Raw genomic sequence first — 19,804 nt, 5'->3', positions numbered from 1 at the left:
CCCGATGTGGGGCTCGATCCCAGGACACTGGGATCACGACCTGAGCTGAAGGTAGATGCTTAATGACTGAGCCACCCAGGTGCCCCTTTTGGCCAATTTTTTAATCATTTTTTCCTTAGTGTTGAGCTTTAAGCGTTCTTTGTATATTTTGGATAACAGTCCTTTATCAGATTTGCCTTTTGCACATGTTTATTCCCAGACTGTGCCTTGTCTTCTCATTCTTTGACATTGTCTTTAAGAGAGCAGAAATTTTTAATATTAGTGAATTTCAGCTTACTAATTGTTTCTTTCATGAATCATGACTCTGGTGTTCTATCCAAAGTCATTACCATACCCAAGATTATCTAGATTTTTCTCCTATGTTATCTTTTAGGAGTTTTGAGTTTTGTATTTTATATTTAAATCTGTGATACATTTTGAGCTCATTTTTGTGAAGGATGTCACTCTCTGTCTAGACTAGTATTTTTTTGCATATGGATGTCTCATTGTTCCAGCACCATTTGTTGAAGAGACTATCCTTGCTCCAATGTGTTGTTTTTACTTCTTCATCAAAGATCAGTTTATATGGGTCTCTTCTTTAGTCTTCCATCCTGCTCCATTGATCTGTTTTTCCATTCCTTCACCAATACCACACTGTCTTGATTACTAGAGCTCTATAGTAAGTCTTGAAGTTGGGTAGCAGCATTCCTCCAACTTTGTTCATCTCCTTCATTATTATGTTCGCTCTTACTGTTGTTTTTTGTTTTTGTTTTTTGCCTCTCCATATAAACTTTAGAATCAGCTTGTTGATATCCACAAAGGATTCTGCTGGGATTTTGATCAGAATTGCAGTGAATCTATAGATCAAGTTGGGAAGAACTGACATCTTGACAATATTGAGTCTCCCTCTCTATGAACCTCGACTCTCCCCATTTATTTAGTTCTTCTTTGATTATGATCATCAGAATTCGTAATTTTCCTCATATTGATCTTGTACATATTTTGTTAGATTTATACCTATTTCATTTTAGGGGGTGCTAATATAAATAGAATTGTGTTTTTTGTTTTAAATTTCACTTATTTATTGCTGGTGTGTACTAAAACAATTGACTATTTTATATTGCTTGTATCCTGCAAGCTTGCTATATTTCCTTATCAGTACTAAGAGGGATTTTTTTTTAAACTTGACATATTTCACAAAGGAGTAAATCCAGATATTCAGCAAACATCTGAAAAGGTGTTTGACATTAAAATTCATTATGCAATTGAAATTAAAACCACTTCCCACATACCAGAATGGTAAATGGAAGAGAATGTGCCAAATATTAGCAAGGGTGAGGAATAAATGGAAACCTCTTGTTTGTGTTGACAGTGTAAATTGCTGAAACTCCTTTGAAAAGCCTTTGTAGGTACCTTCTGTGAACATACACATAATGACCTATCAACTCCATTTTTAGATATATTACAACAGAAATGTGTGCACATTTGCACCAAAAGATATAGGAATCAACATTCACAGTAGATATACAAATAATGACTCAAACTTGGAGATAATTTGTATGTCCTTCTCCAATAAAAATGATCTTGAATTAATTAAAATGAATTAATTATAATGAAGTATATGATAATAAAAGTCAGAATAAGAATTGCCTTTGTGCATGAGGTAGGTATTAACTAGAAGAGGGCTTGAGGCGTTTGTGGGTACTATAATAATCCATTTCCTGATCTGGGTTGTGGTTACAATATGTGTTCTCTCTGAAAAGACATTGAAATAACCACATATGGTTTATACACTTGTTTATTATCTATCATACAGTATAAAAGAAAAGTGTTCTTAAAAAATTCTTGTTTTAAAATCTGATTTAGGGGCACCTGAGTGCCCTAGTTGGTTAAGCATCTGACTCTTGGTTTTGGCTTAGGTCATGATCTCAGGGTCCTGGGATTGAGCCCTACATCGGTCTCTGTGCTCAGCAGGGAGTCTGAGGATTCTCTCCCTCTGCCCCTACCGCCCACTCACACACTCTTGCACTCTCTCTCTCAAATAAATAAATTAATCTTTTTTAAAAACCTGATTTAAATATAAAATATGGACCTTGGGGGAGCATTCTGAACTCTAGACATAGATTAGGGGTCCTGAGCACATAGATAAATTGAAGCCTTGAAAAAAGTAAAATTCTCAGGAGCATATGCAGAATGAAGAGATAAGAGCTTGCACTTTATAATAAAGGATTCTTTAAAGAGCAGAAGGTAAAGCCAGTAAGAGGAGTAAGAAAGAGTGGTCAGGTTTAAGAAAAAATTAAGGAGGTTGTTAGTAACACAGACCAAGGAAGGGGAATTATCACCAGTGTCAAATGTGCAAAGAGGAACAGTTATTTAGATAATTAGCTTTTGAATATAACAACAAATACATTACTAGTGATCTTCATGAGAAGAATGTCACTGTAGGTTAGAGATGAAAGCCTTATTGCAATAAAGTGAGGTATAATTGGAAAAAGTAGACCCAATGACGACAGATGCACTATTCACAGTGTTTGTACACAAAATGAATGTTAGAGTTAGGATAGTATCAGAAGGAGATGTGTTTCCAAGGAACAAATTGCCGTTTTTACTAGCTATATAATATTGAGCAATTCACTTAACTTTTTTGAGGTTTAAAATCCTTATAAGCGAAAAAACACAATAAAACCTAAGTGAGTTTTTGAAATAATATGTGAGATTTAATTTTATAAAATACTTTGCAAATGTCACTTAAATGCTACATTAAGTAGTAGAAAATAGGGGTGCCTGGGTGGCGCAGCGGTTAAGCGTCTGCCTTCGGCTCAGGGCGTGATCCTGGAGTCCTGGGATCGAGCCCCACATCAGGCTCCTCCGCTGGGAGCCTGCTTCTTCTTCTCCCACTCCCCCTGCTGTGTTCCCTCTCTCGCTGGCTGTCTCTCTCTGTCAAAATAAATAAATAAAATCTTAAAAAAAAAATTATTAAAAAAAAAGTAGTAGAAAATAGAATATGATAGAACTATATTTTAGGAGACTTTTTTAGGTATAAGAGTAAATTTGAAAACATATTTGAATAACTTAGGAGGAGCTATATGATTGTGGGTTCTACTTAACTTCTGATTTTTACATTTTTCTTTTGCTATTTGCAACCGGTTATTTAAACTAACTTCATGTTATTTTAAAAAGTAGATTAGTGCCGAAAGGTAACAGAAATATAAATTAAGATGGGGCACCTGTATGGCTCAGTCGGTTGAGCATCTGACTCTGACTCTTGGTTTTGGCTCAGGTCATAATCCTCAGGGTCGTGGGATGGAGCTCTGCATCGGGCACTTTGCTCAGCATGGAGTCTGTTTGGGATTCTCTCCCTCTCCCTCTGCCCCTCCCCCTGCTCTCTTTCTTTTTCAAATAAATAAATATAGCTTAAAAATAATTGTAAATTAAGGGCAATGAGGTTCAAATTACATTAAGTAGCCAAGGGAGGAAAATAATGAAGTAAGTTGGTATTATTATGAAGAGCTTTCTAGAGAATGCCTAATATTGCAGTATTATAGCAGGAGTATCATGAGCAAAGAAAACACAGACAGTGCTAATTTAGATAGCAGTAATCAACTTTGTACTGTATTTCTCATATCTTAAGAGAATAAACTGCATAATAAATTTATGCAATTGTTCATCACACAGCTGAGAATAATGGGACCATCTGCATTGATTTCTTGATAAGAAAAAGGTCACCAGTACGAATTCCTTTTGGCTTTTATCTTAATCACATTTTTATTTACATTGACTTTCCCAACAATAGATTTTTTGCCCCAGTGCATAAGAGTATGTAATCCCTGATGTAAGGTATATATGAGTTATGTATATTGAATATATATATTAATATATAGAGAATATGTATGGTGTATGTATATATACACACACATCTGGAGTCTCTATGAAAGTTGTATTCTTATCCAGTAGCCCAGTGACTGATTCTGCTCCCTCTTCCTATTTTATGATTCTGTATAATGCTGCTGAATTCATGGTGACTGAAGCAACCAAGTATAACTGAACACCCAAAGGTATTAGATTTTATAATATGCCTTGGAAAAATGGAACTTTAATTTAAAAATCAGATTTCTCCTTTTTTGAACATTTGCATTTTATCTTTGCAGTATATGTTGCTGGTCATATTAAATTAATGGGACCAAGTGAAAATGTGCTTCTTTTCTAAAACCCATTAGAGACCTCCTGATGAATTGATAAATGTTGACATGGTAGTAAAACCACTAACTTTATCTCTCTGTAATGATATTATCTTCTTCAGTTTTACTGATAAAGTTGTTGTATATCTATTTTAAAATCACCAGAGGAAATTGCTCATCAAAGGGGGCATGTAAGTACTTAGAACAGGTCCTTATAATAGACGTAGTCTCCTGCATTTGAGATGCCAGTTGTTTTTGGTGATTGTGTTTTCCATGGTTACTTTGGAAATGCCCTTAGGTATCAGTGAGAGCTACACACCATAGATCTCAGTTACAGGTAGAAAATCTGACAGCAGTGGCAGCAGCCTGCAATGAGGAACAAAAGCTGAGTACAAGATGATGCTCTTTTCACAGTTGGTCCTTGCAATGTCAATAAACATCATGGCATTAGATTTAAAACTTAAAATAGTTATGGCATATCACATGTACATTGCAATATTTAGTTCCTTTTAAATGATTTTCTCTCTCTGGCATATGATTTTCCCTCATATCTCCAAAACGTCTTAACACACCAAAATAAATATAAATCCACATTTGTTTTTTTCATATTATATATTAAATGCTTATAATTAATTAATTTATTTATTATTTTTTTAATATTTAAAGATTTTATTTATTGGCCAGAGAGAGACACAGCGAGAGAGGGAACACAAGCAGGGGCAGAGGGAGAGGGAGAAGCAGGCTTCTTGCTGAGCACGGAGCCCAGTGAGGGGCTCGATTCCAGGACCCTGGGATCATGACCTGAGCCAAAGGCAGACGCTTAATGAATGAGCCATCCAGAGGCCCCTAAATGCTTATAATTTAATACTTCTTTTGGAAGATATACCTAAATGAAGAAGACCCTTACCAAAATGATCATATAAAAGCAAAGTATGATATTGGTATAGGAGCATCTACTGATAATCAAAATAGTCTATTTTGGTTTGAACTAGAACTTTCCCATTAAGTAGGTTTTCTCACTATTTTGCTGGCCCATCTATAATCCAGCCTAATATTTTTGATATATAATATCACTGATTATATATATTTTTTTAAGTTGAAAGTATTGTTATGAGCTAAAGTGTGTCTCTGAAGAAATTCATATGTTGAAGTCCTAATCCCTAGTACCTTAGAATATGACTGTATTTAGAAATGGATCCTTAAAGAAGTAATTAAGTTAAAATGAGGTCATTAGGGTGGGTCCTAATTAAATATGACCGGTGACCTTATAAAAGAGAACATTTGGACAAAAAACACCTACAAAATGAAGACAATATGAAGACAAATGGAGAAGACCACTATCTATAAGCTAAGGAGAAAGGTCTGCAGTAGATCCTTCCCTCAAGACCCTTAGGATAAAACAACCCTGCTGACACCTTGATCTTGGGCTCCTAGCCTCCAACACTGTGAGGAAATAAATTTCTATTGCTTTATCTACTCAAATAGTCCTCAACTTTGTTACAGCAGCCCCAGCCAGCTACTACAAGTACCAACTGCAGTGACAGATACTGCATAGACCTTTGCAAGATATGTATTAAAAAGATATTGGGATTACAAATCAAAACACTAGTCTGAATCTGTGAATTCAATCCCCCCCGGAAAAATTAAAATAATAAAAAATGCAAAATATAAAAATACCCTATATCCATTCTAGAAAATAGTAAAGGTCACCATAGATATTCTAGCAATATTAAGAAAATTCTCTGATGCATAATTCAAGAGAGATCAATCTACTAGAAAGGCCAACCAACCCACAATTTTTGACTAATGGAAATGTCTGGCTGGATGAGAACTGAAATGAATGCTCAGGAGAATGAAACTAAAATCTAAGCAGAAATCCCTGGGGTTTGGTGTAAATGCAAGTCATGAGTCAGTGATGAAGCTGGGATATGGAGATACATTTCTTTTAAGTTGCACTTTAACAGATTTAATGAAGATAATTTACATATCTTAATTTTTCCCTCTTTTTGGGGTAATATTCTACAATTTTTAGTAAATGTAAAGAGTCAAACAACCATCATGCAATCAAAATTTAGAACATTTCCATTACTCCTAAAAGATCGCTCACAGTGTATTAAGTTTGACCTCACAGACAACTTTGGAAGGTGCAAAGGGTCTTTGAATGCAGAGGGTTGAATTTGATCTTTGTTCTCATGGATTGCTAGGTCATCTCACCTATTTTACAGTTTTCACTTAATTAGAAACACTGCCATTATCTACTTTTAATAAGGAGAGACAATATTGAATATTTTTTAATTTAGTTTTTCTTTCCCATCCATGATTTCTGTTTTGTGTAAGGGAGCTGGTGTGGTTGTAAGTTACACGTCCTTGCCTTTGAGTCCCACAGTGGGCTCCATGCTCAGTGGGGAGTCCGCTTCTCCCTCTCCCTCTGCTGCTCCTCCTGCTCGTGCTCTCTCTCTCTCTTCCCCAAATAAATAAATAAAATCTTAAAAAAAAAAAAAAGAATCAAAGTCATTCAGATTACCCAAGTTTAACTAGGATAACTTGTAGCAGAAATTCAAAGGGGGGAAATCTGTCTATTTGGTATTTGACAAATGCTATTCTAGTATTTGGCTCCCAAAGCAAATTTTTGGTGCTCCTCAGGGTAAATATACTTCTAAAATTCTAAGTTTTTTGATATGCAAGTGCTGGGTTTTCTTGAGTCAGGCTAACAATGGGAGTGGGAGAAGATTCTTGAAAGTTTAACAATAAGGTCTTGAAAGAGGTAGTGGGTAGAACTAGTACAATGACAAAGGATTGGAAGAACATGAGAAAGATCCAGACTACTTTTCTGAGAAAAACTAAATGAGAGTCCGTGGGATGGGGGCGGAAGAAAGAGTGAGAATGTTTTTTGAGCATATACAGTTAGATCAGAATAAAGAATAGCTTATGGACAAAATAAAACTATATACCACACAGGGATGTAAGGATGAAATGAGATATTCAAGCATACAGCAGCGCCCACTCCTCAGTGAGTGCTCAGATATATATTAGTAGACATAACCTTATACATTAACTTACCTATGTATGTTCATTATGTGAAACCCGTTTTAAAATATTGTAAAGCATCTGAGTAAAGCTGTTGCTGCAGATCTTTCTGGATACTGCTAGAGACTTTTCATGTTTTGTGTTATATATTTTTGTGGTGATTAATGAACAAACTATGACTTTTCAGTCAGAAGGAAATGTAAATAAAACGCTCACACAATCAAAACTTATTCAGTAGGAAACTGAGCAACCAATCTGAGCAGAAAATTCAAAAACAAAGGTCGCACCCGGATGTTACACACCTACAGGTAGGAAAAGCCCGTTAAAGTAACACAAGAGAACTCAGAACAGTGAGTGGCCTACGGCAGGTGCTCAGTAGTGAATTGTAAATGAATAACGAATGAAACACGAATCCACAACTTAGTACAGTTTTGTCTATAAGACTGTCCGTAATTCTGATGGCATTATGTGTTCATTTTCATTTGGAAGCTAAATTGTAATACATATTATGCATTTTAATACATTCATATTCTTCTTCCAGTAATTTCATTTCTGCTAATCTATTTGGAAGATATAATATTAAAGAAAAATTATACCGTTTCACAAACTTTCATTTATTTTTACTGTGATTTCTGCAATAAAATGGGCAAATTAAACTATTGAAAAGAATTAAATAGGAATTTATAAAAATTGCAGTATAAACAAAAAGTCCTCAGTAATATCCCAATTGCATTTCTTTATTGCTTAAATGCAATAAGATGAATTAAAAGAAAAAGCTGGAATTATTTTGTTTATCAATTTTTCATGAGCACAGATATTATCAAAATAGACTGAAGAAGGAGACAGTCCTTGCTCTCAGGTCCACGGAAGTGGAAGTCACAGAGTGGGTCGGCCTGCCCAGAGGAAAATGGAAATCTTTGGCGATGTGCTGATATTTCAAAATAGCTCTATCATTGACCTTATGTACCTAAGTAGACAGTAGCCTGTTTTGCATGGTCTGGGAATGATGTTTAGTAAAACTGAATCAAAGATAAAATTGTCAAGCAAAGAAGAATATTTGGGCTTTAAGTAAGGCATTCTAAAGTATTTTCAGAAAAATTACAGAATTGGAATATTGAGCAGTTTGGTTTTCTTCGGTTTCTCTGTTTCTCAGATGTTGCTTTGATTTTTGTTCTTTGTAAGATACTGGATAAAAGAATATAAAATTCATAAACAGAACTTAGTTTTTAAAAATGCCATTTTTCTGTTAAATAAAAATGGCAAAGCTGATCATGGAACACAAAATATTTTTAACATTACAGCAGTGGGACAACTGGTTGGCTATTTGGCAAAATATAAATTGAAATTTACATGTGGAAATTTACATTTGGAAAATATAAATTGAAATTTGCATCATCAAGTCTGTTCCAGTATATATATATATTTGTAACATAATATATTTATATATGATGTATTGTATATATATGTCATTATATATTATTCATTATATATTATATATATACTGAAAGATGCTAATAATCAAATTACTAATAAATAAATAATAACCATCTGTGAATAAGTGCCGTTAATAGTTAAACTAATTTCCTTCCTTTTTCTGAGTCTCTAAGTGTGTTTTTGAATTTGAGATTTCATGATTTTGGCAATATGCAAGGAATACGTCCATGATGTTTTAAAAATCAGAAAAAAGTCAACAATTAAAAAAGGTGTTCCGAATGTTTGTTTAATCATTTTAAACTATTTTATTTCCTTTGAATAATTTTGTTTTGTTATTAATCAAAATGTATAATTCCTTGTCAGAGTCAAAAATCACCTGATGTATTATCTTCAGTAGGTTTGTTAACGCTCTGTGGTGTGTGTACCAAATTTTTAAATTCCATGTTACATGTACATTGCATTTCTCTTGTTCACCAGGATAAGAAACTATATGTATGGTAGTAGTTACATAGCACGTCTTAGGTAATTGTCAGAAATAAATGCTCTAAAGAACTTTTCCTGTGCTTAAGTTATTTTAAAGCCTCAGCAAATGCTAAGCACTTAGTGTGGCCTATGGGATTAACTGAGCTAGCATATGTAAAGCACCATGCATAATGCACAGCCCAGGATGAGTGAAGGAGGAGTTCTATTATCATTATTATTAAGAAGGATTTAAAAATCACCACTATAACAATGTGATGCTAGGTTGTGTTTTAATCTGCATTTACTGAAAGGGCAGAAAACACGTAAATTTCATTTTTCAGGCTCAAGAATGTTAGGCATACTTTTTATTCTTTAGAGGGAAATAGTGTAATTATGACCTACCTAATCTCATACGCATAATGTCAGAAAAGAGTTTAGGCCCTTCCAACTAGTGTCATTCGCAGCCAAGATTGGTCTTGGAATTGTCACAGTCACACCTATTTAAATATGTAAACAGAGAGAGTCTTCCTATTGAGCAAAACCTGGAATTTTAGAACTGGAACAAATAAGGGCTTCTTGCTCTAGGCCCAAGTTTTAGTCTGAGGGAAATTAAATAATTTGCCAAAATCAAACAGAACATTTGTGAGATAAGAGGGAGTTCAGTATTTTAGTCGATAATGAAAAAACCTGTAAATTTTAGCCTAAAACTCCTAGAACTATGGTTAACCTTAGAAAAATTTTAGAGATGAGGTGGAGCAACTGGAAGAAATGTCCTTGTCAAAAATATCTGACTTGTGGTAGTGAATTCAAAGGGAGCATATAAAAAAATTGAAAAGGTGTCACTACACTTATCTGGTGAAAACTTTATGGTCTATTTAATTTAAATACAGAGTATAATTCGGTATTCACATAATTGACCCTTATTAAATTCTGCTATACTTAATCTCTCTGTAGGATTTGCAAAACATATATTTTTCATTCTATAGAAGTCACCGAATTTACAATTTACCAAAACATCTAAAAATTAATGAGCCATAATTATTATGTCACTTACTGAGATGCTTAAAAAATGGAGTTAAAGTTGTACAGAAGACTAACTTAATTGTTTTTCCACATTCAATCATAAGAATCTATTAAAAGAGCTAACATACATTTATTGCTAACTCTGTGCCAGACAGTAGATTAAGCACATTTGGGCCTTGTATTACTTAGTCACCAACAGTCTTCTAAGTTTGGGTGTTAGGTGTTTGTTTATCTGTAAACTGTCAGGTAAGCAATGCCCCCAGAATCATCTAACTACCACTGGGATGTAGAACTGAGTCTAAGTATTTTTCCAACACCTAACAACTTCATTATACTCTTATTCATTATAGTGTTCATAATTGTTTATGCAATGTCATATATTTTCTGTAATAAAATGAATATAAATTCAGTACTTAAAATTCCAGTGTACTTACAAGATTATATTTCTCTATTCAAAATTAGGAGTTAGAGAGGGGCGCCTGGGTGGCACAGCGGTTAATCGTCTGCCTTCGGCTCAGGGCGTGATCCCGGCATTACGGGATCGAGTCCCACATCAGGCTCTTCCGCTATGAGCCTGCTTCTTCCTCTCCCACTCCCCCTGCTTGTGTTCCCTCTCTCGCTGGCTGTCTCTCTCTGTCGAATAAATAAATAAAATCTTTAAAAAAAAAAAAAATTAGGAGTTAGAGAAACTGACCATAGATAAAGACATATGAGCTTAAAAGGAGCTAAATTTTAAATTTATAAACGTCCAGGTATAGATCACAGCCGCCATGTTGTTTTTGTTCCCTGAGGTGGGATAGAATTCTACAGTGATGTGGCATAATCAGTTTGGTCATGCACCAGAATCAAATAATACAAAAATAGTCCATTGTTTCTTATATTCTATTTCATTTTACAGAAGACCAATACAAATAAGAGTCTCATAACAGAAAATGAAGAGAGAATGGAAATAATTCCTTCTTTCTTACCTTTCTATTTTTAAATAAAGAATGTATATGATATTAGAGCTTTCAGTAACATCTTTCCTTGAGAAGTTTTCTTATTGCCCATCTATATGTTTTCACACACAGAAAATAGAGAAATACCGTAACAAAATTTAACAAAAAAAAAATGTTTCTAATCATATATGATTATCTGCGTATCATAGATTCTTTAATGTTGAGGATATAGAAAATAAACTTAAACATTCTGTATGTTCACTTCTTATCTCAAAGTAATGTTGTGGTATCTAAAGTTTATATTCCTGAGCTCACATTAGAAGTCAATATGAGAAAAAATGTTCACAAAACAAATGATTACACATTGAGTTTTTTTTTTTTTTTTAATTTTTAATTTTATTTCCTAACTAGGAAAGATCCTTTCAAGATACTCGTGAAATTACTCAAGCCAGTCAACATTTGGAGAAACATTGCTAGGTGGGTAAAACTTTTTCTGTGTATTTGTATTGTCCTTATTGGAGACCAATTTGTAAAAGTTTTTACAATGTGAAGAGATAAGCTATAATGTTTCTTTGTTGATACATGTCAAAGTTAATCAACGATTCTACCAGGGAGAGAATTTTTGAATAAGAGTTATTTGAAGATCAGTTTGCCCTATCTCATTGCCTTAGGAAAGTTATGCATTTTGAACAATTCTTTTGAAGTATTAACTTGCACCTAGTCTCCTTTCTGTTCATAGATTATGTCAATTGGCAGAATTCAATAAAAAGAACTTGCATTTCACCTGAATCCTAGAGGTTATGGTAAGAAAAAATAAAGCTGTTTAGCTCATTTTCAACTTTCCAGGTAGAAACCATTTTCAGATATTACTATCTATTATTGGCTTCTTTCAGGGCAACTTTTATCCAAAAGCAAGCAGTACCCAAGGACTACTAAATCATTTTCAGTTAAGTTTAGCAAATGTTTGACATTTTAAAAGATATGCTTTGCTAAACTTAAAGATATGTTTTAATAGCATATTCTAGAACTACTGAGACTATGAGGTATGTGGGATTCTAATGTAAATCATATCTGGCAGCCTCTTTTTTTTTTAAGAAATAGAAATGTGTTTCTGGGTAAAATATACATGTAAGAAAGCATATTATTTTAAAATGCTCCCATGTAAACTAGATATCTGATCAATGTTACGTTCAATGCTTGATACTAGGCAAATTAACAAAATGCAACCTGTTGCTTTAAAAAAAAATTGATCTTAAATAAGGTAGCCAGTTTTCATGTCTCAGAGTGAGAGTGATTTGGCAAAATTCTAGTGAACCATAAATGTCGCTGTCTCCTAAACGTGCAGTTGTCTAGGGAATGAGTCTATGTGTTGAATAGTTAGAAAGTTGATCCAATTAGCATCAGATAGAAACTCTACCTTATAAGCAAGCAGTGTGCCGTAGAATTCACATCCATGAGTCTTGCTAGGAGTGAAGTTGTTAAGAATGCAGAGACCAAGTCAGATAGTGGAGATGGAATCAGAGGACTTCAAGTTATGTTCACAGATACCATGGTGCCAAGAAATTTAAAATGGGTAATGCTTTGGCTCATGGCTCAATGTTTTGAAACCTTTTTTTTTTTAAACATTTTTATTTGTTTATTAGAGAGAGAGCACAAGCACAAGCAGAGGGAGTGACAGGCAGAGGAAGAGGGAGAAGCAGGCTCCCCGCTGAGCAAGGAGCCCCACATGGGGCTTGATCCCAGGACGCTGGGATCATCACCTGAGCCAAAGGCAGATTCTTAATTGACTGAGCCACCCAGGTGCCCCACTGAAAACTTTTTAAATAGGTGTTTTGTTTTATTTTGTTTTTGCTGTATTTGAGGCAAATGACTTTGTTTCTTGAAAATATTTTATAGTTGTTTTTTTTTTTTTTTTTAAATAATGCAAGTCATTGCCTAACATAATACATAGCAAAGTCTTGGATTTGGTACTTTGGAGAACCAAAACATTGGTTTTTCCATGACCCCTAAATTGGTCAAGCCATGAAAATAATCCAGGTCAGTATGATCGTGAGACATGATGGATGCAAGGAAGCAGTAGTCCAATGATTTGAAAAATGTGGACCACAATACTCTTATTACCTAGTTAAGATAATCCATGCCCTACACTGGTTTTCATGTGACGTTATAATTAAGTGAAGTTAGAATGAGGTGACAGAAGTCCAGTAGCTATAGACCACATCCTATGGCCTGCTTGGGCAGGGGAGCAATTCATGGTCCTGCCCAAATGCTGAGCATAATGTTCAGTCCCCCCTGTTGAGAGGTGTGACCACACATGCCCAACAGCCTCAGACCATATCCTGTGGCCCACGCAGGGAGGGAGCCAAGCAAACAGCTTTGCCCCACAGTTGAATAGAGCCTCTGGCTCCACGTAAAATATGAACCTAAACAGTGACCCTAAGCAGCCAACAAACCCTCCCCCACAGTGGCAGACCTGGGCATATGGCCCTACCTGATTGCTGACCAGCCTGTGGCATCACCTAGGCAGGGAGCCCAGCCAGGGACCCTGTCCAATTGTGGCGCATAGCCTGTGGCCCCAGCTGATCTGGGAACTTGGACAGCCAGCCAGTCCAATTTGAAGCACAGTCTCCAGCCCCACACAGCTGTAGGGTAAAGCTGGGGGCCAGGCCTGATCCCAGAGCCCTGCCAACAACCACACCCAACAGCATAGCACAGCTATGGCTGACTCAGTTGCAAAGCCCAACCTATAGCCTTTCCCAGTTTCAGGGCATAGCCTGTGACCACACTTGATTTCAGAGCAAGACCTGAGACTCTGTCCCACTGTAAAGCCTGATCAGTGGCCCCACTGAACAGAGTCCAGCTAGCAGCACCATCTAGTTGGGGAGCATAACCTGAGACTCCATCCAATCAGGAGCAAGTGCAGACTACTGCCCACAGGCCTGCCCAATGATAGATTCCACGAGTGGCACCATCCTGTCAGGAAATACAACCTGTGACTCTTCTTGACCAGAAGGTATTTCAGAGCCCAGTTACTGGCTCCCCCTGAACGGAACACAGCCAGCAGCCTCTCCCAACTGTGGAGCCCAGCCTGTGGTACCCCCCCCCCCCAACTTTAGAGCACAAGTATTAGTCTTGCCCAACTAGAGATACCAATAGCAAGCTTCACCTGCCCACAGATACTATCAGCTGACCTGTCCTGTACCCCAAGATGAGCTGACCAGTGAAAGTCTTTCCCTGCCAAAGTGAACTTGTAAAGTCTGGAAGAGGAGACTGCTTAACTCAATGCATAGATAGCAATACAAGTACACATGGATTATGAAAAATCAGGTAAAAAATGACACCACCAAAGGAAACTAATAAAACTCTAAAACTGAGTCAAAAGAATTGGAGATCTATGAATTGTCAGCCTAAGAATTTAGATTAATCCTCTTAAAGAAGTTCAGTGAACTACAAAATCACACAGACAACTAAATGAAATTAGGAAAAAAAGATGTATGAACAAAACAAGTTCAACACAAACAGGAAAAAAAAGCTGGAGGTATCACATTTTCTGATTTCAAACTCTACTACAAAGCTAGAGTGATCAAAACATTACAGCACTAACATAACCACTGACACAAAGATCAATGGAACTGAATTGAGAATTGAGAAATAAACCTACACGGAGATGATCAGCTAATATCTGACAAGGGAATCATGCATATTAAATGGGGAAGAGATAGTGTTTTCCATAAATGATATTGCAAAACTGCATGATCATATATGAAGGAATGAAACAGCACCTATCTTACACTACTCACAAATATATCTCAAAGTGAATTGAAGTTTAAAGGTTGGACCTGAAACCATAAAACTCCTAAACAAAACATAGGGAAAAAGCTTCTTGACATTGTCTCGTCAGTGATTTTTTTGGATATGATATAAAGCACAGGCAACAAAAGCAAAAATAAACAACTGGAACCACATCAAAGGAAACCAACGAAATGAAAAACAACCTATATGATGGTAGAAAATATTTGCAAATCATCTATCTGATAAGGGATTATTATCTAAAATATATAAGTAACTCATACAACTTAATAGCACTAAACAAATGTTCCAATTTTAAAAATGGCCAGAGGACCTGGATACACATTGTTCCAAAGATGTATACATGTTGCTAACACGTACATGAAAATGTGTTCAAACATCTCTAATTATCAGGGAAGTATAAATTAGAACCACTATGAGATACTACCCCATATCCATTACAATGGCTATTATCAAAAATAATAAATAACAAGTAGTGGTAAGAATGTGGAGAAAAGGAAAGGCTTTGTCCACTGTTGGTGGGAATGAAGCTGGCACAGTCACTATGGAGAACAATATGGAGGTTCTTCAAAGAATTAAAAATAGAACTATGCTTTGTTCCAGCAATCCCACTTCTAGGTGTATTTGCAAAATGAAATCACTCTCTTAAAGAGATATCTGCACTCCCATGGTCATTGCAGCATTATTTATAGTAGCTAAGACATGAAAACAACCTAAGTATCCATTGTGGATGGATGGATAAAGAAAATATGATGTATGTGTGTATACATTGTATATACACACACACACACAATGGAATATTATTCAGCCATAAACAAGGAAATCTTGCCATTTGTGGCAACAAGGATGAAATTTGAGAGCATTAGGCTAAGTGAAGTAAGTCAGATAAAGACAAATACTATATGATGCCACTTATATCTGGATTATTAAAAAACCTGACCTCATTGAAACAAAATTTATTGTTGGTTGCCAGGGATAGGGAGGTAGGGGAAATGGGTGAAGATGGTCAAAGGATACAGACTTCCCATTTAAATTAGATAACTTCTGGGGATCCAATGTAGAGCATTGTGACTGTGGTTAAAGTGTTGTATATTGAAAATTGCAGAGTGTAAATCTGAAAAGTTTTCACCACCACCAAAAAAAAAAAAAAAAAAAGTTATCTATGTGAGGTGATGGGTGGGTTAATTAACCTCATTGTGGTAAGCATTTTGCAATATATATATTATCAAATCATCATGTTGTACACCTTGAACTTACAGAATGTCATGTGTCAAGTATACCTCAATAATCCTGGAAAACAATGAAAAAAATCAATACAAATGTGACAGAGGAGTTAAAATTATCTGACAAAAATTAAAGCAACTGCTTTAATCAGTTAGCAACTGCTTTAATTTTCAGTAAATTGTTACAATGAGCAACTAGAACACACCTACAACAAAAGAAAAATAGTTTCTACAAAGAAATAGAAGATATAAAGAAAAAATAAATGGAAATTTTAGAACAGAAAATTGCAATTACTAACGTAAAAGCAAGTCAATGAGTTCAACAGCTGCATGGAGGAAATACTCTGTGAATGGTAAAATAGAAAAATAGAAATTACACAATCTAAACAACAGAGAAAATAGACTGAAAAAATATATTTATATATAACATGGCTTCAGGGACCTGTGCAAATATAACAAAAGATTTAACACTCATGTAATCAGACTCTTGGAAAGAGAGGAAAAAGACTTTCCCAACAATGCTTGAGCTATCTAATCATTTTTTACATTTGTCCCAAGATATACTTTTATTTACTCACCTCCTTGATGATATAATACTATCTCTGTGGGCTAGATATCACTCTAAGCTCCTCATGTTCCCTTTCTTCTTTCTTTCTTCTTCTCCTCCCCTCCTCTTTTCACCTTCTCTCCCCTCCCCTTTCTTCTCCTCACCTCTCCTGGCTTCTCTCCTCTTCTCTCTTCTCTTTTCCCCACAGGTCCTAACATCCATCCCTTCACTACTCCTCTTTAGGACTCACTCTAAATGACCTTCCCCAGGAAGTCTTTTATTTGGAGTATGAGGAGGCATACAATAAATAAGCAGTCATGAAAATTAGTTTGCTTAAGAAACTATATCTAGGGACACCTGGTGGCTCAGTCAGTTAAGTGTCTAACTCTTGATTTCAGCTCAGGTCACCATCTCAGGGTTGTGAGATTGAGCCCTGTTTCAGGCTCAGCATTGGGCATGGAGCCTGCTTGGGATTCTCTCCCTCTCTGCACCTCCTCCCACTCTCTGAAAAAGAAGAAGAAGAAAAAGAAAAAGAAAAAAACACTATATCTAAAAGACTTTCAAATTGTATCAGTTAGCATCTAGTTTGGCTGAACAAAACAGACAGGCCAAATAATAGCCGTTTATTCTTTCCTCACATAAAAGATGTTTGGATGTAGGCAGACCAGGGACAGTAGAGCAGCTCTGAGTTATCAAAACTCCAGGCTTCTCTTTTTGTTTTACTGTCTAACATGGGTTTCTAGCTTCATGATTACCTCATGATCTAGTATGGCTGTTAGTGATCCAGCCATCTAGTCTGAATCCCAGGCAACTGAAGGAAAGGGGGAAAGGTAAAGGAAAGAGATGTCCCAGAGGACTGTCTTAATTTTCAGAAGTCTCCTCTAAGTCCCACCCCAAAATTTTCCTTCCCCACTAGCTGCAAGTCACCTGGACATACTTAGCTGCTAAGATTAGAATGCAATGATGTAGTCTTTTAGCTGGGGGTGCAGGAGGGAGATAAAAAGAAGAATCCATTTGGATAGGCAGTAGCCAGTGTTTGCCCCAGGCAGTTTCAAAAATGTTTTAGAACACAAAACATTGATAAAATAATTATGTCCCAAGTTAAGAGCATATTTAAGTATGTATTATTATGTTTAAATGGATTAGTTTTGAGACATCAGTATTAACTCATGCTTAATATAGGTACAGATGGTTATATTTAGAAATATTTATCAATATGTGTATATACATGGTAATATACATATGTATATCTTTTTTTCATTTGAGAGGGGCTAAAAGCAATGATACTCCAGTAGTAATGAACTTACCTAGTGCTTTGTGATTTCCAGTTAAATGTCTACCTTTGACTGTGATCAACAATTATCTAACCTCGTAAATATGGATTACACAAGGTTATTGAGTAATTTTAATTACCATGCAATAAAAAAAATTATAGTGAAGTGACTATGGAATCAAAACAAAGATGGCTTCAGTGATCAAGTTATCATAGGGCAATGAAGCCATCTGTCAGATATAACTAATAGGTCATCAGTTAGTCTGGGTGGCCTCTCTTTAGGACAGAGCTGAAAACACTGGTAAGTTATAATTTATTTGCCTCGCACACTTCTTTTTTTCCCCCAGATTTCGACTGTTCCCCTCAGAAAACATAATATTCCTTCAGAGGGTAAGCATCAATAATAGTAATTTTATTTTTTATACAGATCAATCATAATCATTTTATTTTATAATTCTTTCTTGGAAAACGTTCAGAAGTAAATCTTTGTCAGGTATCCACAGAGACATTTATTTTATTTATTTTTATTTTGATTCCAGTATAGTTGACGTACAGTGTAAACTTAGTTTCAGGTGCACAATATAGTGATTTCAGCAATTCTGTACTTTACCCGGTGCTCATCAGGTAAGTGTGCTCTTTTTTTTTTTTTTTTTAGATTTTATTTATTTATTCATGAGAGAGAGAGAGGCAGAGGCAGAGAGAGAAGCAGGCTCCCTGCAGAGCAGGAAGTCCGACAAGGAACTTGATCCCAAGACCCCAGGATCATTAAAGGCAGACACTTAACTGACTGAGCCACCCAGGTGCCCAGGTAAGCGTACTCTTAATCCCCATCACCTATTTCATTCATCTCCCCCACCCACCTCCCTTCTGGTCACTCTGTTTTCAGAGTATAACTAAGAGTCTGTTTTTTGGTTTGTCTCTTTTTTTCCTTTGTTCATTTGTTCAATTTCTTAAATTCCATGTATGAGTGAAATCCTATAGTATTTGTCTTTCTCTCACTGACACAGAGACTTATTTTAATGTAATCTTTTGGAGCAAACAGAGAAAGCCATGTGTAACAGAAAAGATACGGCTGATCAGAGCTCAGATATAATAATATTACCCTTTAAAATTGCTATAAAATATATGTCATTAGTAATTACATGTTATCTAAAAATATAGAACATTAATGGGATGAATATTATGTAACCGATAAAATATTTATGTACATGCTTATATCATGTTTATCACAATCACGTAAACAATGTAATGGGAGACATAATTTTAACCATTATTAACTTTAGGTAGTTGAAATTGTGTGGCTTGTGTTACTTCAGTTTTCTATATTACTTGTCATTATTTTCAACGTAATTATTTAATGAAAAATTCAAGTAATTATTGGGCTTTATATTAGGTTTTACATTTGCCATTTTTTAAAAAGCTAAACTCTAACAACCCACATATATATGCTTCTTAACCTAAAGACCAACTTTATTCTTATATATGGATTTCCATTGTATGTTGACTAAATTAGGTAAACTTATGAGAAATGAATTCATAAATTTAAAAAAAGAATTATCAATTTATTTTATTTGTATTTTGCTCTTTAGATTCTTATAATATTTAGAGTCATGAAAATATGTGAATTCATACAAGCAATTCAACCAAATAAAAATACTCTAACATTTACTTTTTTGGTAGGATTTGAGGTATAGTACTGGTACTCAGACCTTATTTTTTTTTAATTTGCATTACGAATGATAAAAAGAATAATAGTGTGTTCTAACATTACTGCAGTGGATAAGGACAAAAGGGTGGCTAATAACACAGCTTCAACATTTTTTTTTTCCTAAAAGCTTTATTCAAACCTCTGTGGGCATCAACAAAGCCTGGTGTATACACTGGCATTCGTGAATATTTTCTGTGTCCAT

Source organism: Ursus arctos, unplaced genomic scaffold (assembly GCF_023065955.2).
Source record: "Ursus arctos isolate Adak ecotype North America unplaced genomic scaffold, UrsArc2.0 scaffold_10, whole genome shotgun sequence".
NCBI lineage: Eukaryota > Metazoa > Chordata > Mammalia > Carnivora > Ursidae > Ursus > Ursus arctos.
The sequence above is the reverse complement of the archived record's forward strand: the minus strand, read 5'-3'. Positions refer to the sequence as shown.